This window comes from Canis aureus, chromosome 32 (assembly GCF_053574225.1).
Source record: "Canis aureus isolate CA01 chromosome 32, VMU_Caureus_v.1.0, whole genome shotgun sequence".
NCBI lineage: Eukaryota > Metazoa > Chordata > Mammalia > Carnivora > Canidae > Canis > Canis aureus.
In genome coordinates, this window is record NC_135642.1 from 34,980,960 (window position 1) to 34,989,069 (window position 8,110).

At 39.1% G+C, this 8,110-nt stretch overlaps 1 long non-coding RNA gene and 1 other non-coding gene across 3 annotated transcripts in view; one reads left to right on the plus strand and one right to left on the minus strand.

Moving 5' to 3' along the window:
- The window catches only part of LOC144303410 (uncharacterized), a 71,187-nt gene extending 69,140 nt beyond the window's left edge, over window positions 1-2,047 (plus strand). For both annotated transcript variants that reach the window (XR_013370472.1, XR_013370474.1), the window contains exon 4: window positions 1,851-2,047. This is a non-coding gene — a long non-coding RNA (uncharacterized LOC144303410). The remainder of the gene's footprint in view (window positions 1-1,850) is intronic.
- A 5,986-nt stretch (window positions 2,048-8,033) lies between these two features.
- On the minus strand, window positions 8,034-8,105 carry TRNAQ-CUG (transfer RNA glutamine (anticodon CUG)). The gene has a single exon. It is a non-coding gene; the product is annotated as a tRNA-Gln (tRNA).
- Between the last annotated feature and the right edge of the window lie 5 nt (window positions 8,106-8,110).

Here is an 8,110-nt window from a genome sequence, read left to right on the forward strand (position 1 = left end):
TTTGACTGTTGTGAATAATGCTATGAATGTTAGTGTACATTTATGTTTGAGTCTGTGCTTTCACTTTTTTTTTGGATATATACCTAGGAGTAGATTTATTGTACCATACAGTAATTGTTTAACTTTTTACAGAACCACCAAACTCTTTAACACAGTGGCTGTACCATTTTACATTCTCACTAGCATTGTACAAGGTACATTTTTTTCACATCCTTGCCAACACTTGTTTTGTTTTTTAATAATAGTTATGATAGTGAGTGAAAAGTGGTATCTCATATGGTTTTGATTTGCATTTCCCTAATGAGTAATGATGTTGAGCATCTTTTCATGTGCTTAGTGGCCATTTGTATATCTTCTTTGGGGAAATGTCTATTGAAGCCCTTTGCCCATGTTTTTAAAAGATTTTATTTATGAGAGACACACAGAAAGAGAGGCAGGGACACAGACAGAGAAGCAGGCTTCATGTAGGGAGCCCGATATGGGATTTGATCTCGGGACCCCAGGATCACGCCCTGGGCTGTAGACAGGCACTCAACCACTGAGCCATTCAGGCGTCCCCCTTTGCCCATTTTTGAATTGGGTGGGGTTTTTTTTTTTTTTTGGTTGCTGTTGTTTTGTTATTGTAGTTGTTCTTTATATGTTCTGGTGATATGAATCACTTACCAGATATATGATTTGTAAGTATTTTTTCCATTCTGTGGGTTATCTTTTTACCCTGTTGATTGTGTCCTTCTTTCTAATTTTTGAAAAATGATTGTGCTATGACTTGTGATCTATGAGTACTGAACCTAGAAGACTAAGAATATGTGAAGAGTAAAGCGTTATAATAAAATAAGTTATTCTGATCCAGATTTCTGATATGGAAAAAATTTGATTGAGCTACCTAGAATTTTGGTATAAATAATAAACTATATCATACATTTATTTTAAACATGCATAATTTAAATATATTTACACATGTATATTTTACTATTTTAAAGACTATTTGCTGCTCTAGTGACTGTAATAAGATAACAGAAGTTGAGAATTTCCTTATCTTGATTTGTTACCTTACAATATACTCAATTAAAAAGGCAAAAAGCACAGAAACAAATGTCACCACCTCATAAAGTCTGTTTAACTTTTCTCAAAAAAATCATATTGTGAAATAAGCCTAGTATTATAAAAGGAGCATGAAACTGATATGTAGGGTTTAGTAGTTATAAGTGAATGACACTGTAAAAATCCTTTTGGATCAAAAAATAGGACACTGAGGTCTGTTTACTTAAGAAATAAGAATCACATATGGAAGTAGTTTGTGTCAGGCTGGTAGATCCCTGAGCTCTGCTTTGAGATACTGAAGGCAAGTATGTCTGTCCCAGGCACTCTTGCTAAGGCCTTGCGGGGGTGGGGAGGTGGGGGCTGGGATTTTTTCAGCTTCTCAAAAATGAGCAAGGTTTTTCCCCACCATAGGCCCTACCTGGCCTCTGGCAAGTCTTTACTATTATTGCATGGTTCTCAAACTTTGGCACTACTGATATTTTGGACCAGATAATTCGTTGTTGTGGGGGAGCTGTCCCGGGACTCCAGGATCACACCCTGGGCTGAATGCGGCGCTAAACCGCTGAGCCACCCCAGGCTGACCTTATTGTAGACTGTTTAACAGCATTACTGGTCTTCACCCCCTAGATGCCAGTAGGGTCTCTCAAATGTACATTAAAAACCTCCCCAGACATTATCAAATTCCCCAGGGGCAAAATTGGCCCCTGTTGAGACATAGTTCATTAACTGAACATTTACAATGTGCCAGGCATGGTGCTAAGAGGTATATATACATTATTTCAACTTTAATGTTTGTCCTCATTTTGCAGATAAGGAACTGAGCTTCAACAAGATTAGATAAATCATTAAAGGTGATACAGCAAGTGGATGGCTGAGCCAGAGTTTACATACAGACCAATCAGTCCCCACTTTGTTTTCAACAATCATGTACAGTTGCCTCCCAGGCAGTGGAGGATGGGATAAATTCCAGATCTTGCTTCTTTCATTAAAGACCTTTCCAAACCTATATTTCTATGCTTCTTACTGGATATTTCCTTTTGGTTTTCCTACCAGCTGTTTAAATTGGATATGCCTGAAACTAAAGTCAACATTTTGCTTTTTTTAAATCCCCCTCCCTTCTCCTATTATAAAAAAAGATTAGTTTATTTGAAAGAGAGAAAATCGCAATCAGATTCTCCTCCCACGACCCTGAGATCATGACCTGAGCCAAAATCAAGAGTCAGATGCTTAGCTGACTGAGCCACCTAGGCACCCTTCCCTTCTATTAATCATTCTTCCAATAGATATTAAACTTCTGATCTTTGACTCCTTTTTGTATTTTCATAAGCAGAATCTCATATTTTTGTACATCTTGTCCAAACTCTGTATTTCATTTCTAAAAAAAATATTTTTAATGATTAGTAATGAAATCCTAATCAAAACTCCAATATGAATCCTTTTGGAATATAAGAAGTTTAAGGTTCATCTGAAAAACAAAGTCCCTAAAAGGAGTCAAAGTTTAGAAAGACAAAAAAAAAAAAAAAAAAAAACAGTGAGAAGGAATTGCTATATTTATTTTTATTTATCAAATACATGTGGTTCTTTTTTTTTTTAAATAAATAACATTTTCTTTTAAGATTTTATTTATTTATTTATGAGAGACACACAGAGAGAGAGAGGCAGAGACACAGGCAGAGGGAGAAGCAGGCTCCTTTTGAATACAGGGAGCCCAATGCGGGACTTGACCCCAGGCCTCCAAGACCACGCCCTGGGCTGAAGGTGGCGCTAAACCGCTGAGCCACCTGAGCTGCCCAATACCTGTGGTTCTAATTAGATGTCAGACACTGTTCTAAGCACTATACAAATATTTATGCATTTAGTACTACATATGAGACATCAAAATAGACGATTGAACTATAATAAAGCATAAAGCAGTGTGATATTGGAATAGGAATAGAAAACTTGGCTAATGGGATTATATCAGGGTCAGGTCCTCTGGAATTAGAAGTGTACGAGATTCATTTGGGAGAAATGCCTGTGAAGGACAAGAGAGGTACAGCCTTCAGACAACAATTTAGGTCTAATACCTAAGCAAGGAGAGAGGGAAGAAAGGAGGATTGGGTAAGAAGAGCCTCAGACTTTTTTTTTTTTAAGATGTTATTTATTTATTCATGAGCGACACACAGAGGGAGAGAGAGGCAGAGACACAGGCAGAGGGAGAAGCAGGCCCCATGCAGGGAGCCCGACGTGGGACTCAATTCTGGGACCCCAGGATCACACCCCAGACCGAAGGCGGCGCTAAACCACTGGGCCACCGGGGCTGCCTGAGCCTCAGACTTTAATGCAATTTTTTAAAAGATTTATTTATTTATTTTAAAGAGAGCGTGTGTGCACGAGGGGGAGGGAGGGCAGAGGGAGGGGGAGCGTGTCGCAAACAGACTCCACTGAGCACAGAGCCCAAAGTGGGGCTAGATCTCATGATCCTGGGATCATGACTTGAGCTGAAATCAAGTGTCAAATGCTTAACTGACTGAGCCACTCAAGTGTCCCAGACTATATATAGTGCAATTCTAAGAAAATCTCAGTCAGGTCAATGGAGAGCTCTACAGACTGCCCACTCGATGAGTCTCATTTTGGATAGAACTGGTCCAGCTCTAGTACCCCCACCATGTTCAGTCATTGGGAACAGTCCAGAGAGAGCACAGTTTCAGTGTGAACATTGTAGTCGATCTTGGAGGTGTGGCAGCTAGAGATTGTGAGCCAACTACACTTCTCAAAACAGGCTCTCTCCTGAAGGGGCATGTGAGCAGTGCTCCTCTGTAGCTGCCAGAAGTATGGTGTGAAGATTCAAGAACAGACTCATCTATATATGTGAAACTCATTTATAATAAATTAGGCATTTTAAATCAGTGGGAAAAGATGGACTGTTCAAATAATTGACGTTGAAACAACTGGCTATCCTTTTGGAAAGAATTAATTTAGATCCCAATGTCATATCATCCTCAATATAAGTAAAATCTGGATGGAGAAAAAAATTATAAAACATTTGGAGAAAAAATATCTTGAATGATCTTGGTGTGGAGAAGCCTCTTATGCAAAAGGCAACACCCAGAAGCCATAAAAGAAATGACTGAGAGAGATCTGATTAAATAAAAATTTAAAACTAACACGGAAAAAAGCATCATTAATAAAATTAAAAATTTTTAAATATTTGTACGATATGTAACAGGCAAAGGATTAATTGGTAAAATATATAAAGAGATCCTCCACATTGATATGAAAAGATAATCCAACAATAACAAAAAAAGTCGAGAAGGATATTGACAGGAAATCTACAGAATAAAGATGAGTGGCTAACTTACATAAGAAAAAATACTTCCACTAACTGATTATCAGGAAGTGGAAATTATTGAGCAAACCAGATGGGCAAAAATTAAAAATAATGCTAGTATATTTTTATCCTAGTATATAAAATATTGCAGTGTAGCTGGGAAAGTGACTATTTGGCTTTTTAGCCTTTAGGGGAAGTGGGCAAGAAAGAAATGGCTTAGAAATAGGTTTTAATGTAGTGAACCTTCAATATTTGCCATTTCACCAGTTAAGAGAATGGGAATGGTTGTACCAACTGTAGTATATTCTTGCTAAGAAAAACTTTATGTAGCAAATGAGTCAAAACTGATGTGGAAAGATTTCTCAAGATGAGAAACAATACACATAACCTGATTTCCTGTATATTAAAAAGAAAATGTAGCAGTTATCTCTGAGATTGGAGGAGGAATTGAAGTAGAGGAGGACCTTCAAGATGTACTCCATGTACTCCATGCTTTGGGGGGACCTCGCTGGCTCAGTTGGCAGAGCATGTGACTCTCTTTTTTTTTTTTTTTTTAATTTTTATTTATTTATGGTAGTCACAGAGAGAGAGAGAGAGAGAGGCAGAGACACAGGCAGAGGGAGAAGCAGGCTCCATGCACCGGGAGCCTGACGTGGGATTCGATCCTGGGTCTCCAGGATCGCGCCCTGGGCCAAAGGCAGGCGCTAAACCACTGCGCCACCCAGGGATCCCTTTTTTTTTTTTTTTTTAGCATGTGACTCTTGATTCAGGGGTTGTAAGTTTGAGCCCCACATTGGGTGTGGAGATTACTTAAAAATAGAATCCTTAAACAAGGATTTACTCTATTTCTGTATTATTTAAGTCATTTACATTAAATTCCTTTATTTCTTGAGAGATTAAAAAAGACATATTAAGCAATTACTGCCCCTCCTCCAAAAAAAACCAAGAAAACCCTTACTCTCTTCCTTTGTCCATGGAATCCATTTACCATTTTTTTACATAACAGCCTTTCATTTTTCTTTCTCCTCTATGCCCATAGCTGTCTTCCATTTCTATTACTTTGTACCTAGTTCATTGCAATGGCCTTCTAACTGATACACCTCCAGTTTTTCTTTACCCCAATCCTGCAGTCCACAGCCAACTTACTTTTCCTAAGACCAGGTTGACTTCAGTCATCCCTCTGCCCAAAAATCCTTTATGGATCCCCCAAAGAGTTCAGAGGGATGCTATCAAGTGTTCCATGGGAAAAGAGTTCTGTGGTCTGGTGAATCTGGGAAATGCTGTGATTAACACAGGTAAAGAAAGATTTCTTAAGAGTGAAATATCTAGACTTTAAAATGCCAGTGTGCTAAGGGAACTTCTAAGGCGGAGAGAACATACCTTGAGAAAAAAAATGTCTTAAAAGGGGAAAAGTTTATAATTATTCTTCTGGCATTAATGGCCTTCTGAACATGTTTTTTTTTTTTTTTTTTTTTTTAATCATCTGGTATCTTCTACTGGTCAAAATGAGTTTCCTTCCTTCTTCCTTCAGGGGTCAATGCTAGTTCCTCCTCCTCCAGGGAGTTTTTCTTAATTATCTCAGTCTCTCTGAACTGTGGCTCTTACCACCAGAACTCTGATTAATTACAACTTCAGAACTCTCTGGTTAATTAATCTCCTCCTTTTCTTGGGCCCATTTTGTTTAACTCACCCGAGTAGAGCTAGGACTGTGTCTTATAATCTGCAGTACATATAACATTTAGCTGCTTGAGAATGCTGTGCATCTCCCCCAATGTGGGTAATACTTACCTTTGCACAAGGCAAGTATCTAGCTTTAGGTAAACCTATTACTTCTACCATCACAGAAAGCGATGAAAACAGCACTGTATTAGTTTCTTATTGGTGTTGTAACATATTACCACAAACTTGGTGACTTAAAACAACACAAATTTATTAGTTTATAGTTCTCTAGGTCAGAATTCTGCATGGTGGTCTCATTGGGCTAAAATCAAGATATTTTCTGCAAGGCTGTATTGCTTTTGGGGGCCATAGGGAAGAGTCCATTTCCTTGCTATTTCCTTGCCTTTTCTTGTCTTCTAGAAACCTCTGCATTCCTAGGCTCCTGGCCGCCTTCTTCCATCTTCAAAGCCACAAGGCTAGTTGAGCTCTTCTCACACCATATCACTGCCTCCTGTTTGGACATTCAAGGAGCCCTGTGACAAATTAGGCCCACCTGGAGAATCTAGGCTAGCTCCCTATTTTTTTTTTATAAATTTATTTTTTATTGGTGTTCAATTTGCCAGCATATAGAATAACACCCAGTGCTCATCCCGTCAAATGCCCACCTCAGTGCCCGTCACCCAGTCACCCCCACCCCCCGCCCTCCTCCCCTTCCACCACCCCTAGTTCGTTTCCCAGAGTTAGGAGTCTTTCATGTTCTGTCTCCCTTTCTGATATTTCCCACTCATTTTTTCTCCTTTCCCCTTTATTCCCTTTCACTATTTTTTGAATTCCCCAAATGAATGAGACCATATAATGTTTGTCCTTCTCCGATTGACTTACTTCACTCAGCATCATACCCTCCAGTTCCATCCACCTTGGAGCAAATGGTGGGTATTTGTCGTTTCTAATGGTTGAGGAATATTCCACTGTGTACATAGACCACAGCTTCTTTCAGTTGATTTGCAACTCTAATTCCACTATGTAACCCTAATTACCTTTGGCCACATAATTTAACATATTCACAGTTACCAGGGATTGGGAAGTGGACAACTTCAGGAAACCATTATCCTGCTCAGCACAGGCACTCTTGCCCAAAAATCTAAATTGAAGGTTTGCATATAGGTGGTAGGGGGTATGGCAGCAAGTGGGAAAAACATTTTGTGATAATACACAACTCTTTTCTTTCTTTCTTTTCTTTCTTTTCTTTCTTTCTTCCTTCTTCCTTTCCTTTCCTTTCCTTTCCTTTCCTTTCCTTTCCTTTCCTTTCCTTTCCTTTCCTTTCCTTTCCTTTCCTTTCCTTTCCTTTCCTTCATTTCCTTTCCTTTCTTTCCTTTCCTCTTTTCAAATACAGGGAGGCTCTGCTGTGAGATCTTTGGCAAGTCACTTGAGTCTTAAGACTCCACATTTTTCGCTAAAATGAAAATTGCCACTGTTTGCTGTTCGTTACGTGAAATTATTATGGAGACGGGTTTAGCTTAGAGCATGACAAATTTGGGCAAAAAAGGGTTTAGCTTAAAGCATGACAAATAGGGCTCAAAAAGTTCTTGATGAATCTTGATGAGGAGGGTGGGCGAAGTTCTCTGAATGACATCTGGAGATAGTTTGAGAAATTTCCAGAGAAAAAAAAGAGTGAAAAGCGCCTGCCCTTGAATGAAGTTAGAGGTTGAAAATTGTAGCATAAAGGAATCAAGTTACATCGAAGCTGTTGAAGCTAGCTGGCTTCGACAAAGGCAAAGACCCAGATTTAAAAAAAAAAAAAAGAAAAGAAAAGAAAAAAAAAGGCGAAGCGAAGAGGCTCCTTAGGAGACACCCAGGTGACAGTGGTTACAGATCCAAACGGCCTTTGTGGGCAAAGATTATCCTTTGAGAAATTCTGTCCCTGCTTCGTTCAAGGCCATACATATCGTAGTTGTATCACAATCACTTGGCGAATAAATAAATGAATTAAAGTATGGTCAGGAAAGGAAAAGCAGACCGCCGCAGGTTCCACCGAGATTTGAACTCGGATCGCTGGATTCAGAGTCCAGAGTGCTAACCATTACACCATGGAACCGCCAC